This window comes from Amblyomma americanum, chromosome 9, assembly GCF_052857255.1.
Source record: "Amblyomma americanum isolate KBUSLIRL-KWMA chromosome 9, ASM5285725v1, whole genome shotgun sequence".
Taxonomy (NCBI): domain Eukaryota; kingdom Metazoa; phylum Arthropoda; class Arachnida; order Ixodida; family Ixodidae; genus Amblyomma; species Amblyomma americanum.
The window spans coordinates 90,872,442-90,880,352 of NC_135505.1; the positions used below are offsets into that span (position 1 = coordinate 90,872,442).

Genomic DNA, 7,911 nt, shown 5'->3' on the forward strand with positions numbered 1-7,911 from the left:
CAATTAACCCCGCTACCGGTGACTTCGCTGAACTCGCGTACACACCCGACAGCTCCCTGATCAACCGTGAATACAGCAACGTCGTCAGCATACGCCAGCAGCTTAACTTCAGCAGCTTGCAACCTAAAGCCATTAATACTATTGTCTTCTATTATTTTCCTACACAGTGTTTCGATGTAAATACAAAATAAGAGAGGGCGTGAGGGGGCAGCCCTGACGCACCGAACGCTGCACGCTAATGGGGGCCCCCAGGCACTTGTTAACAATCAATCTTGTCGTGCAGTTTCGATACGCCAGGGCTACACCCTCGCGGAAGACTACAGACAGTGATAATGGATATTGTTGGATACCACCAGACATGTGGAATAAAAGGGCGATCGATTTTTTCCAACATTCACAAAGCACGCAGTGTACTTGAAACCTGCGATGCAATTAATGGGCGGGTGGCCATGCTTCAGATTGATCTCGAAAAAGCTTTTGATTGTGTTTCTCATGAAATCTTGTTTTCCGTTTAAGACCATGTGAATGTCGGTTAGCATAGCTGCCTTCCAAGCAGTTGACCCGGGTTCGATTCCCGGCCGACGCAAAATTTTTTTTTTAAAACATATGCACAGTCCGAAATCACGGTCACATTTCAGCTGACGGCTGGTTCGAGAACCAGCAAGGAGAAAGATTGGCACGCAAAGTCCATTCTCTGTCAGGCTCCTGCGGGATTCATGGAACTGTTTGTAGATAATTGAAAAAAGATGTCTTGTAATTTTCTGCATGCACGTTTTTCTTCTGTTTATCGCAATCGAGTGATTCGCAAAAACCTCTCCATAGGTCTTTCTGAGTCACTCTTTGCTGCACCATTTTGTAGAACCATGTGCGGTGAATGTTCAGAGGAAGATTTTTTTTTTATGAGCGTCAAAGGAATGGTCACATCTCCTGCAGCCAAAACCTTTCTTTTTTGTTTACACAGCGGTACTTTGCCCGTGAAAGCGTGGCTGCAGGTAAGGTGTACCGACTTATTATGGAGCCCGAGATAGATGTATTGGCCGTGCCGGAGACGAAAGTGGACGGAAACGAGGCAACCAAGGAACCGAGAGCATGGTGCGACGTTTCACGAATAGACTTTTTGCTGTAATCAATCATGCAGTATGAACATCGGCCGACTGTGGGCCCTTTGTAAAGAGGTTGCCGGGCCTGGAGCTGCAGGCTTATTTTTCATGCGTGTCTGGCCGGTGTATTGTCGTTGATTTTTCCCTGAACAGCATTGAGTGGCGCATAGTCAGCGTGTACACGCCTAAGGTGTTGGGTGAAAGAGTTGCTTTTTTCCAAAGTATCCAAGAGCGCGTTTGCATGGAGAGGCAGCTGATTGTCTTAGGCGACTTCAATTGTGTCCTTAATGTGCGCGATAAGTCGAGCATCCGGGGGTTTTGAGACAGGAGCACTGAAGTGTTGTTGCGAATGATTGAGAAAGGGAACCTCGAGGATGTCGCTGAATGCCTTGAGGGCGCGCGGGCAGTCAAGTTCACTCATTTTCAGGGTTCAAGCCATGCATGGTTGGACTGAATTTACGCAGCAGTTGGCCTTCTCTCTGAATGCAACCATGGTGAAGTTGTGCGAGTGTTCTTCTCAGACCACTGCTTAATTGAATGCTGTTTAGGAACTGTAAAGTGACGCAAAACATTTTCATGGGAAATGTGCAAGCTGAACCGCACTCTTCTTCAGGATGATGTCTGCTACGAAGTTGTAAAGTATGACATAGGAAAAATAGACCCATTCGAGAACCTGGAGATTTAGCAGCACTAGGAGCTATGTAAAAAATCCTTAAAAATAAAAAATAAATGCAATAGAAAGGGATACTTGTATTTGGTATAAAGGTAAAGAAGACGAAGCTGAGTTAAGGGCACTGCTCTAAGCGTTGTTGAAACAGGAATTCAAAGCGCCTGGGAAATGGATAGAAGATGTCAGGAAAACAAAACGAAAGTTAGAGCCCATGGAAGAGCGGCTTTATCGCTGAGCACTCGTGAGGACGAGGGCGGAAGACACAGCTGCTGGCGAAGCTCCATCAAAACGTGCGCTAGGTTTTGAAAAAGCGCACGCGGAAATGGATCACATCGGTAAAATGGAATGGAGGGGGGGGGGATATTTTAGAGATCTCATCGGTAGACACCGACCACATCAAAGCAGGCGTTAATGAATTCTACCAGAAGCTTTTTTCATCGCAGGCGGGAGACGCAGTCACATTTCAGCATCGTTTTCTTGGTGCAATGCGACAGCTCGACGAAGAAAACAAAAAGAAATTAAACTAGTAGTAATTAGTAATAAATTAAACCACGGGAAATCGCCAGGTTCAGATGGGCTCAGTGCTGCGTTTTGTAAAGAATTTAAGCATGATATTGTCCCGGTGCTTTGTGCACTCTTTAATGAAGCCTATAAAATAAACGCATTGCCTCCGTCTTTTGGGAATTCGCATACAATGAACAACCTAAAACTGATCAAATAGAGAAACTGCAATTTGTTACCGCATACTGACCGATTGCACCCACTAATGTGGACTATAAAATACTTATGAAGGTATTGGCGCGAAGACTGCACGCAGTGGTTTCAGATATCGTTGGACCATACCAGACCAGTGGAATAAAAGGGCGCTCGATTGTTCGAACATTCACAAAGCGCACAGTTTACTTCAATGCTGTGACGACATAAATGGTCGAGTGGTCATGATCCAGATTGATCTCCAGAAGGCATCTGATTGTGTTTCTTGTGAAAGTTTGCTTTCCTTTTTAGACCATGTAAATGTTGGTTCAGTTATCCGTGATGGTGTGGCTCTGCCGTATTGAAACTGCATGACAAGATTGATCTCTTAAAGAGAATTTGGGGGGCCCCATTAGCGCGCAGCGTTCGGTGCGTCAGGGCTGTCCCCTCATTCCTCTTTTGTTTTGTACTCATATCGAAACGCTGTGTATGAAAGTAGTAGAAAACAAAAGGATTAATGGCTTTAGGTTACAAGCAGCCGAGGTTAAGCTGCTGTCTTATGCGGATGACGTTGCAGTTTTCACAGTTCATAAGGGGAGCATAAGTGAGGCTGTCAGTTGTGTCAGCGGTAGCAGGGTTAACTGGTCCAAGTGCTTTGGACTCTGGCATGGATGATGGCCATCGCAGCCGGACCTTTTCGCCAACGTACCATGGGCGGCGACCCCGGGAAAGTATTTGAGCGTTCCGCGTGATGCTTACCGCGAAAGCGAGAATTATGGGAAAGAGAAAACTAAAGTCGTTCGTGACAATGCTGAGAAATGGAAAGGCACCAACATCTCGATTTTGGCCAGAGCTACAGTCTGCAACCTTTTTTTTGTTAGAAAGCTCTGGTATGTGATGCAGGTATTGAATTGCTCTCGTGTGAACATTCACAAGCTACATAGGATTTCTGCCGGGTTCTTATGGGCTTCTCAACGGTAACGTTGCTGCAGAACGAAGCTGTTCCGGCGGGTAAAAGACGGGGGGCTGGAGCTAGGGCACCTGTTTTGAAGGCAGCTGGTGAATCATTGTTTGTTTTTTCGAGACGTCACAGACCCCTTAATGCGCACCGTGTGCCAAGTAATGCAGCGGCGCTTGCTGCAGTGGTTTGTTGTATCCACAGAAGAGCTCTATGGTGGAATTTTTGGTTACTACCAAGAGATTGTAGCGAGTGTTAGCTTCCTGTCTGCACGTTTTTCCAGCGAGTATTTGCACAAAACTAAACGAAAAAGTTATACCGGGATCTTTGTGATATTGTTTTTCCAGAACCTATGTACAGGGCTTTATACAGTGGAGGCCCGGAAGGGATGTTTGAAAGAGGGTGAAGAAAATGCAGGTGCCACCAGGACTAAACACGTTTTTTTTTTTAAATCGCGTATACCGAGACGCTACCGTTATAAAGTTTTTAGAGGTAAGGGAGTTGTTTTTACTGTTGGGAACGAACGACTTCATTTGTCCCGAAACAATAGACAATGTTTTTTTGCATTGCTTGGAAGGGGTTTATTTACGGTACGTGTTACAAAGGGCTGTGAAGAAAGAGGTACTGCTTGACGCGCAGGGGAATCGCTATTTAAGCACTGATAATGAGGATAGGGTACCATTTGATGTCATAATGCTCTTCGGCCCCCATTTTATATGGCTCTCCAGAATTGCAGGCTATCATTATGACAGAGATGCACGGCCTGCCCGAATTGATTTTAAGGAGAAAAGGGATTGCTTTCTTGCCATCCAGAAAGCGGCTGCGGAGCCTACCGAGTGGCTCTCAAGAATAGAGCCGTTGTGCATGTTAGGTGAATTTTAATACATCGAAGCCAGACTCGTGCTGACTGAAAACGACAGTGTTGTATGTGCATACCACTTTGTGTGCTTTTTGTTGAGTGTTTTTTGGGTCAAATTTCTCGTGCCAAATCCAAGCAACAAAAACAATAAAGAGAACATGGCTGCAGAAGAAGGATTCCATGGGTAGTCATGGCTTTGCGTGTAGAAGAAATGAAACGATTCAACATGTTTTCCTGCGCCGTTTGGGTGCGGTTGTTTTTTCGTGCGGTGTATTTTTCATGGATGTCCCTCAGAGGATACTTAGGAAGGATTCTCCTCCTGACCCCCAGGGCTTTAGACTTCTTTCGATTGAAAACGATAATGATGTTCCTTACGATACTATCAAGGCTTTGTTATTAGGGAGTATATGGAGGAGCAAGAAGGAGGCGCATCATGTAGATCTTGACGCACGGCCAGTTAGCGAGCATTTTAGGGAAGCCTTTACAAGATATATTGAAATAATCGAAGTTCAGGATTGGGCACATGGTTTGCCACCAAACATTGAAACCTTAAAGGCAATTAGAGAATTTTTGCCTTCCGACGCCAGTAACAGGTTGGATTGCGGTTATTGTGTACTTATTAGATGAATCTGTTAGCAAAAAAAATAAAGCTTGGATAATACAGTGGTTAGCAGAACTCCCTTCCAAGCAGTTGGCGGCCCGAGTTAGATTCCAGGCTTTCGCATGTTGTTTTTTTTTTCTGGTATCATGCCCTCCTGTCAAATCACGGTTCTGCAATTGTAACTGTTCCTTTTTTCATTTCTTGTTTTCTGCACGATTCACTGATACGGCGAGAAGCATTGTGTAAATTGGCTAGAAGGGCACTAAAAGCAAGCTTATGTATTTTAACTGCTCGTCCTCGTGCAAATTTTCTCAAGAAGTTTACTATTATTTGAAAGCAAAGCACTGCAATCTCTTTCTTTCGCTAGCGTACCAACAAAACAATTCCGAGGAGAGCGCTAAACAAGGCCACCACTAGGTATAACTTTAAGAATTGCTTCCGCGTGGCCACTTGCTTGCACATAGAGGAATACGGCACACATAAAACAGCACCACGCATTTAGTTGTGTCTTGCTTTGATTCTGATATGTTTAGATTTTATTGTGGTAAGTAGCTGGTCTTGTCCGCCGGGGGGGGGGGGGGGGGGTGGTTTGTAGGATTGCTCGACATGGACTTACGCTTTATACCGAATTTAAGAACAGGTTAAAGAAAACGAGAAGGTGGGCTGCACGTGCGCTTTCCTGAGAGTGGTTTCCATGGCTAAGCGAATATATATCCTCTATCTATTCAGCTCTGTTCATTTTGTCATCCAGCTTCCTCAAAAGTTAATTCGTTCCTTAGAAAAATTGATACTTAAAGGTAGGAGGAACACAATTGTGTTATGGGCTCAGGAACGTTTCGTGGCTGGCTACTACTATGCGTTCAACGTAATGCACTAATTACTGAGGCGGTGATGTCTCATCTCTTTGCTCTGTGTCCCTCATGAAGTCAGTAACCTTCTACAAACATTATTTATGACTGATTTTATTGCACTAACTCAATTTCTGGTGCAAAGGAAATATACAACATCCTCTAATGGGCAATGATACTCATATTGATATCTATATGCTCCGTAATCACATTCAAGTACGATCCAGAAATACCTTCCACTCTTGTTCAGCCCCAAGATGTTGAGCAATATCACCTAGTACAGACCCTACTACATAGGTTATTTTAAAGTACAAGTCAAAAACACAGCGGCGAATGCCCCTCGAAGTAACCACTTAAGCCCAACGGTGGTTACTGGAACGATGCTGTAGTGGTAAATCCCATAGAGCGAAATCCCAGCTGAGTGGAAGCTGCTGCCTTCGTGAAACAGTGTTAACTGCGACATCAAGACGATCGGTCGAAACCATTTGCTGGGGGGGGGGGGGGGGTGGGTACCATTTGAACAGTATTCGACGCTGTATTCTTGCGTCGTATCTGACTATAGCTCCTTCGCCACGCAGTATGTCAGAGTCGATTCCGTTACTCCTCGAAACGGTCAAAGTCAATTTTTAGGCGCGAATAGCAGCGACAACCGAATTGTGAATGGGAATGATGCATTTTTTTAATTCAACCAATTTTTCCTATTTACACGTAATTCTTGTATTATGTCCTTGCAATGACGGAAATGAAAATCAATTTAGGTTCTTTATTTTATTAGTGGCAATTAACCGGCTTTTCTGCTACTAGTTCGTCTACGCTGTCACAAGCACTGTGATCTGCCAACCAGGAGGAACCTGTGCATTCCATTGCCGCAACTCATTATCGCCGCTCGTTATCTAAACAAAAATACCTTCGTTCGGTTATGCACCTTAATGCAACAAGCTGCCTAGCTTGTTCTCCGCAAAATAACACGCCGACTCAAGAATTAATGGAGCGCAGCTGGCAATCCTAAGTTATGAACAGTTCACTCAGAGGCAGCATCTTCCGTCAGCTGTCGTCTGGACACCAGTATTTCGAAACTATTGCAATTATTATTGCTTCTCACAATCAGTGGCATTTATAACTTATATATTTTTTTCAAAATCTGAAATCACCGGCAACATAATATAATGATCGTCTAGCAATTTTCTGCTTTTTGTCTTCCGCTTTGGGTCAATGCGCCGCATGCCACTGTTATCAGTCGGTTACGTTTTTCGGCGCACAGATTGGTGAGTGCAATCAAATCTAGGAAGCATAATACTAATTTTATAGTGCACACTTATCTGCACTGTAACTTCTCAAGAGAATTAGCGTGAATGCCTAGTAACATGTTCTCATCCAGTGCATCGTCGATTTTAAGCTCATGCCGCGTCACATAGAGCGTTGCTAGACGCTCTGACAGCTGGCTCAAGTTCCGCCCGAAGCGTACGAGGCATGGACAACTGGCATAGCCGGTTCCCACTCGCCGGGCCACTGACCTACTTCATACTGCACAGCTGCCTCCGGATTCGGCAACAGGCGCCGCGAATAGCACCGGGAGAGTGGGCGTCGGTGGTATAGTGGTTAGCATAGCTGCCTTCCAAGCAGTTGACCCGGGTTCGATTCCCGGCCGACGCACTTTTGTATTTTTTCTTTTGTGAAGAACCGAAGCATATTCCAGGAATACTTACTTAAGTTGTGCTGTTGTCGGCGCAGTCGGTAGAAAAACACTGATACTGAATGAAGTTTTTTTTTTTATTTCAGCAGCTGAGATAGATGATGCGCTAATATATGTTTAAGTATTTCCGAGATGCGCTTAGTAATGAAATGGGTTCAGGGTTATACGGTGTAGTCAGTCGCTCAATACAAGTACAGAAACAATTCTTGACTTAAGCCAATCTGCCTGTACGGTGGTTTGAGTAGAGCGTAAAAAAGGTACGTACAGATTACGCGATACAACCTATGGCTACTCTTTAAGGAAGTAATTTTTTATGCCTCTGCGTCTTGTAAATTAATCACCTGAACGTTTCACAGAAGAATTACCGTTCACGACCAAGAGTAGGAGGATGAGACGGTGAGACCGGAAGTATGAATGCGCACATATTGAATACATACCCTGCAATACAGGACAAAACCATTTTTTAGCCGGAAACCGATTATTAACGCA

At 44.6% G+C, this 7,911-nt stretch overlaps 1 non-coding gene across 1 annotated transcript; it reads left to right on the forward strand.

The window, feature by feature from the left end:
• The first annotated feature begins 7,310 nt into the window (after positions 1-7,310).
• On the forward strand, positions 7,311-7,382 carry TRNAG-UCC (transfer RNA glycine (anticodon UCC)). Its single transcript has one exon. It is a non-coding gene; the product is annotated as a tRNA-Gly (tRNA).
• The last annotated feature ends 529 nt before the right edge of the window (positions 7,383-7,911 follow it).